Source organism: Lactuca saligna, chromosome 9, assembly GCF_052625555.1.
Source record: "Lactuca saligna cultivar CGN05327 chromosome 9, ASM5262555v1, whole genome shotgun sequence".
NCBI classification, from domain to species: domain Eukaryota; kingdom Viridiplantae; phylum Streptophyta; class Magnoliopsida; order Asterales; family Asteraceae; genus Lactuca; species Lactuca saligna.
Genome location: NC_136425.1, coordinates 34,342,331 through 34,349,960, shown reverse-complemented (window position 1 = coordinate 34,349,960; position 7,630 = coordinate 34,342,331). Strand labels below are relative to the sequence as shown.

Here is a 7,630-nt window from a genome sequence, read left to right as displayed (position 1 = left end):
TAGGAGTAGATTAGATTTGTTGATTAAAACAAAAAGTAGAAATTAGGTATTTAACATGAACTCATGAAAAGTATAATACTTACATACCAAAAATAGAATATATAAATATATATATATATATATATATATATATATATATATATATATATATATATATATATATATATATATATATATTATAAGTCACAATCTTTCTACTAATGTTCTTAAACATATCGATAGACATAAATAATAAAGGTTGAATGTAACGATTTGAACGAACCGACACATGTAATTCCTACCGAATATGATTGTTGTCTGTCGAGCTCAACTATGATGAAATAAATTGATGTCTTGTATGTTTAAATCATAAAGGAAATCACATTTCATTTCATGGAATGATTCATAGTCGTGAACATCATAAACATGTAGAAATTATTGGTTGTATTAATACTATACAGCGATTAAAACCCATGCCCACATGTTTATAAATAAAACAAAATCATGGCTTCCTAGGTTATGTAATCTGTCATCATAAACCTATGCCTTTACAGTTGGTCCATATCTAGTTAGTTATTTTTCAAACGAGACTTCAATTTAATGAATCTTTTGTTGAACCCTAAAACGGAGTTCACATTATTCTTTGCCTTTGGTTTCATAAAAAAAAAAAAAAAAGAATGAAGCATCAATAGATGTTCTTCTCTAGAAGGGTTGAAGTAAAGAAAAAAGATGTCACACAAGAACCCATGTTAACTATTAACCAACAATTGCATAATAAATGCTCACCCGATGCATGTTTTCCCTTAATGTTTTTATGTTTTTACTTCACAAAACAACTATGAATATTTTTGTTGATTTGTGACATTTTTTTTCTTGTTTTGTAAATAGCAATTGTATCGATAAAAAAAAAATACTATACACTTATAATCTATTACTACTAGCTGGGTGACTATCTGTACTTTATTCAGACACAGTGAAACCTTTAGCATTGCTTCTTAAAGTTTTCATATTATTTATTCAAGTGATAAAACTTATTACTCATATTTAAGATTATAAGCATAAATTACGAAAAATTTGCTAATAACCATCTCAAATATATGGTTTCCTAGCGGAAAAGAAAACTCATCATCATTATCACATGATGGATTAATAAGGTAACATCCTAACAAGGGTTTATAATATATCTAGTCCTATAAACTCCTCTAGCATAAATCAGTAATAATAATTAATATATCAACAATATCTCTATAAGTAGTACAAGAACTAGGTCGTAGTCGTTGGATAATGGGTCTAAACATATAATTTTCTTGTGTATAACAATTTGAATCTAGTTTGATTGAGTCGAAACGTGTTTTTCCATTTTTATCTTCTTTTAAATAATCGATGTGTCGACTATAATTATAAAAAAACTATATCGTTCCCATTAAAAAATCTAATGTTATGTGATAACTTTTGTTGTGAAGGAAGAGTAGGTAAAAATAACGAAGGGTATGTAGTGAAAGTTTTGGCATCCCACATCGGGTAGATGAAGGAAACAGACAAGGGGAGGAGGTGTATAAAACGAGAAGCCTAGGATTTTAAGAAGCATACCTTTCTCGGCCTTTTGGCTAAGATCAAGTGTAGTATCTGTTCTTATCAGTTTAATATCTGATATGTGGGCCATCGGCCCACTCGATATTAATCTTATTTTTTATGGGGGAAAGCCCGTTACAGTAGCTTGCTGCTGGGGTTTTTCATGAGTCGCTTTGGTCTTACACTACTGCCAAGGCCTGGCTCACCCCTCCAATATCTAGTTAAATGTTTGTTTTCTGAAGTAGCTGTGTTTTAGATGAGTTTTAATGTTTTTATTCTTAATTAACACTTACTATTTCGAATCTTAGTATCACTTCCCAAAAACTTACTATTTCGAATCTTACTTATTAAAGAAATTTAGAATTAAATGGGAATAAAAAAAATTGTTGGATAAAAACAAAATCGACAAATTATTACAGCAATCATCCTTATATATGTGTTAAAATATACGGTTTAATCTCTAACCTTATATATATGTTAAAATATACGGTTTAATTTTTATTTTTAAAAATTAATTTGCATCGTGTTTTTTTTTTTATTTGAAACTTATATGTTTTTTTTTATTTGAAACTTATATGTTTCATACATGATATGCAATTTTGTTGGGATTATATTCCATGTTGGATTTGAAATTACCATAATGCCATTTATGTATTTTTTATCTAATTAATTTAATGTTATTATTGTTATTTTTAATTAAAAAAAATATAGCTGCACCCTTAACTCGTCTCCTTAATTGCCATGAAACGGATCCTCTTCCTCATACCCATCGGCGACCATGTACTTTCTTCTCCGACGACTCACCTCTGGTGACTCATTCTGTTACCATCTAATCGTTTTTAGAAAAAACAACAGATCGATTTGAGAAAAGCAAACAAAACACATCGATTTCATACAACGGAAGCAAATCAATTTCAAAACCAAGAAAATCAACTACCCAACAGAAAAAGCAAAATTGAGAAATATAGAGATGGTGCGAGGGAAATAGAGAGGGACATAAAGTTTAGATTCAAAATCTACATCTTGTTTCTCCAACAACAAACAAGATCTGATAGGAAAGATTGAGAAATGATGAGTTTATTGGAAGAATTTTACGACCAATAATGACAGTGGGCACGCTTTCGGGAAAGGTGGAAGGCAGCAGTGGGTGTGATGCATTTGTACGACACCACTACCAAAAAGATTTTAAAGAGACTATCTTTATCGAGCAGATTGTTGGAGTTCAGATCCACAGAGCTACAATCCATTTTGGGTTTGCCGAGACGATCTTTAAAGTTTTTCTGATGACTTTTCCAACAACCACCTGTCACCGCTACATCGTAGAAGCTTGGAGAGGAGTGTAGATCCACTACCCTCTCGCCGTAAAAACGAGAGGCGACTTAGGGTTGAGTGGAGATATGAGATGGTGGTGGTGATTGTGGTGTTGTTGATGATTCCACCGGCGATGGTGGTGGTGTTGATGATTCCATGTAAAGTTCCTTCTTGAGTGCTAGGGTTTAATAGAGCTGATCGGAGGAGGAGGAAGATTAATTGGTCCAATTTTGGTTTGTCGCTTTGGGGTGAAGGTGAAGGTGAAGGTGGGGTTGATGGGGCTTCACCGACGTTAGGAGTGGATGAGAATGGGATGACAAAGGTAGAGGAAGATGTAGGAGTGGGAAGCGGGGAGGATGGGTTTATGTATGTATATTTATTGTGTTTTTTAATCTAAAAATAATAAAAAAAAAGGAAATAAAAAAGAAATAAATAAGGGCAAAATGGTCTTTTTATATCTAAAGGAATGAAACGTGTAAGTTTTAAACAAACGAATGATGATCCGAATTAACTATTATAAATAGAGACTAAACGTGCGTTTTCGCACATTCAAGAGGGACGATTAGTGTAATTCACCAAAAAAAAATTACATTAATTATGAAAATTAAAAATTGCATAATAAAAGTTAAAAGTTAAATATTATAATTCGTCATCATTGTGGTCGCTTTTTCATATGTTATATGATAGTCCATAAAAAAAATTGACGAAGATTGGAGTGAGTTTTCCGTTATGTATATCTAAAACTCTTGCAAAGTATTGGGACTATAGAAGGTATAAAATTTCCATGCGGATGAAATGCATCGTTCAAACTATACATAAAAGGGGTGCGCCATTTTTCTTATAATATCATGTTATATATATCATATGGGTTTAGCTATTTGAACCATTTTTACTTTTTTTAAAGGATCCTTAATAATTACTTTAATAATTACTTTAATCTTTTTTTTAAATAAGCTAATCATTACCAAATAATTATTTTTTTTATTAATTATCATTGCATAATATTAGACCTTCATAATTATTTTATATTATACTTTAAATAAAACTAATCATTATATAATAAAATAACTCAATATAAAGATTTGTTTATAGAAAAAAAATATTATTTTTATAAAAAAGTATTAAAATAACCATATATTTTTTTTTTCAAATATATAAGATAAAATATTGTAAACAAAAAAATTTAATTTATTTTTGGTTTTTTAATGCAATTTATTAAAATCATTTTTATATGTAAGCATAATAATAGGTGACTTCAAATACGATATAATAATAATACTTAGTTTTCATTTAAATATTTAATATCATTTTATTTTTATTTTTTGGTTTATATAAATATTAAAATATATAGAAACCGTTGATATGTTTGTATTATTATTTGATTATAAAAAAGTAAAATATATAATAAATAAAAAGTTTATAGGAATTAAATGATAAGTACGAGTTTAAAAAAAAAATTAACTTTTAGTAATCATAAAAGTTATTGATATTATAAATGTACGGAATTTTATTCTTAAAAAGTCATTAATGAGGGATCCTCTAAGAAAATCTGAGGTCCAATTAGTAGGACCAATATCATATAAACATACACTACTGCGATTCCCCTTTCTTGATCTCATGCGCGTGTCAGGTGTTTTATTATGTGTCATTTTTTCTTAAAGACTCCAAAGTTTGATCCATATCTCGCATTGCCAATTCTTGAAACTTGAACCATTTTTGTTTTTCATCTTGCGAATATATGTATGCTTTGATAAGTGTCAATCAACAAAATAATACTTATCTTTGTATTGATTTCTATTCCCAACAAACAGGAAGTTAGGTGCTTTTCCGAGCAGAATATTGGTGACTCATTAATGTGACATCTTTTAATTTTTAGAATCAGTTAAAACATTTTTTTTTATGCTTTAAAAGTTATTTGTTTATATTTGCAGAAAATCCAAGTATAAAAGATCATTTTGATTACAAACGCTTGTTACTAAAATGTTAAAAGTTTAAAAATGTCATAATCAATACATATACAAAAGTTACAACGTAAAGACCTGATGGTGATGTATATAAACTGAGTGAGTCAAGTTGGCGAAACCGGATGAGATACATAGGGATTTCAATCCCACAATATTGATATGATAATATTCCTTAATTACCAATCTCGCAAAACCAACTGTTACCATACTAAACCCATATAGGCTTACATTCCTACATATATATTCCTATTGATCCTCATAGATCGCAGTCCAAGATCATCAAGGAGAATTATCTCTTCGATGAACCATTTAAGGTAAGGGTTTGACTACACAGCTACGGGCTCCCTTGGCTGGTTTAAGTCTTAAGGCACCCAAGCCTTCAAAATAATTTGATGAATATGATATTACCTTTCATCTATGTATATAGGTTATAAGTCTACACTAACAACGTAATTCACAAGACCGTCTAGAATGATCAAGTGTTGTTATCTACTCTGCGGGTGACTAGACATACCACTAACAGTTGCTTGATCGAGACCCACCATTTTTTGGTCATCTTGTACGGAGCTACCGTACATTGATACCTGATAGTGTCATGAAACAAAACTTTACTCTGCGTTCCTAGGTTACACACATTCTCCTAATGAGACTACTTAATATCAACTTAACTGAACTAGGTATCTTCCATAAGTCTAAGTTTATCCTACACTAGATTACAATGCTTGTAACCAACTTTTAATACCAACTCTATTCTTAGGTGACAATAACATATCTTAGTGTATATCTATTCCATAAGATTATTATGTATTATTTGTCATTTATCTTCTCAACAGTTCTACTTTTAATATCATTATATAATATTATCCGTAAATCCTAACATAAAATAGAACCATATCTGGTTCGCACATAGCATGTTATGTGTGTGTGTGTGTGTGTGTATATATATATATATATATATACTAACATATAATCTAAGCAATAAGCACATAATTCACATACGACTTCCAGCAGATATTTAATATTTTAATTGATACTTATATTAAATCATGTTCATAAAAGAGACTATGCACTCATCTAACTTAGGTGGGTGACTGATGATATGGGCATAGTTTCGTCTAACACTTTAGATATTCCTTGATGTGACCTAAGTAATATTAATAAACAATTTTAGTCTAATGATTCCGGAGACTAATAATAGTCTAGATCATCACTAATCCTAATGTTTACATTAAGATCTATCAAGTAAGGATCAGCCAGTCGGGACAGTTGGGAGGCAGGATCATTTCGACATAATAGCTTTTATAAAATTTAACAACCAAACCTACGTGACCATTCTAGACACATCTTACGTAAGCAGACCAATCAATATAAGGACATGGAATAATTGATAAATCTTATTTATAAGTTCATAATAACGACTTATGACTATAGATATAATTTACATTGAAAATATTAGAGTGTAGCTTAACTTACAAAAGTTCTTCCTAAAAAAAGTTAGGAAATTTGTAACACATGTTCCAGGTATTATTTAATTTATCTAATTTTTAGGGTTTTATGCATGGACTCAGCGAGTTGGGGTGCTCTAACTCGTCGAGTAGATACTATTATGAGGATGCGGGATTTGGATGCTACTTGACGAGTCGGAAGCCCCCGACTGGACGAGTAGGCGTTGTAGAGAGAATGTGACATCCCCATTTTCACGGCCAGAAAAGACCGATTTGTTTATGCTTTGTTTTATAAAATCAGAGTAATCTTTTGATTAAAAGAGTTGCAGAATTTGCTCCCAAAATAAAATATGATATAATTTATCAAAACGTTTCTCAAAGAGAATGTATTTTCATTATATAATAAAACCTCGGGATGTCATGTTCCGATACAGACCAAAAGCATAAACAGTACAATATAGACCTTACAACAATTATTTGTAACTACTGATCTATAATCCAAAATCTCTCGTCAAGTCCACCAATTTATACTCTTGTGCCATTACCTATAATGCAAAGAAAATTGAGTGGGTCAGACTTGGGAGCCTGGTGAGCATATAGGGTTTTCAACCCACAATAATACATTTATTATATTTAATTATCAAACAATCAACTCAAATACCCATCCCCATATCTCCTTTATTTTCTCAAGGGTTTACCCTAAGAACCCACTATCCTTCATTCATTCATTCCTAAGGATTGATCTAAGGAACTGGCATAAAGTCCATTGCTGCCAAAGTTTATCTATCAGGTACTAAGTCCATAGCTATCAGGTGCTAACTCCATAGTCACCAAGGTTTACTCAACAAGCGCTACCTCCATAGTCGCCAAGGTTTATACAATAGGCACATAGTCACATCGTCACCAAGGTTTATCAATAGGCATGAAGTCACATCGTCGCCAAGGTTTACTCGATAGGCACTAAGTCACATAGTCGCCAGTGTTTACTCAATAGGCACGAAGTCGTATCGTCACCAAGGCTTTACTCAATAGGTACGAAGTCGCATCGTCACTAAGGCTTTACTCAATAGGTACGAAGTCGCATTATCACCAAGGCTTTACTCAAAGGTACGAAGGCGTATCGTCACCAAGGCTTTACTCAATAGGTACGAAGTCGCATCGTCACCAAGGCTTTACTCAATAGGTATGAAGTTGCATCGTCACCACGACTTTACTCAATAGGTACAGAGTCGCATTGTCACCAACTATTCCATCTACCCATGTTCTACCTAACATTTTTGTAGATATAAATACAAACACAGTTTAAATCATTTAACACCCATATAAAAACATCAATTCCAAGCCCATCTCAAATAGACA

The 7,630-nt window shown here is 31.4% G+C and overlaps 1 non-coding gene across 1 annotated transcript; it reads left to right on the top strand.

Annotated features, from left to right (window-relative positions):
- The first annotated feature begins 1,565 nt into the window (after positions 1-1,565).
- On the top strand, positions 1,566-1,762 carry LOC145018954 (U2 spliceosomal RNA). Its single transcript, XR_013667281.1, has one exon. It is a non-coding gene; the product is annotated as a U2 spliceosomal RNA (small nuclear RNA).
- The last annotated feature ends 5,868 nt before the right edge of the window (positions 1,763-7,630 follow it).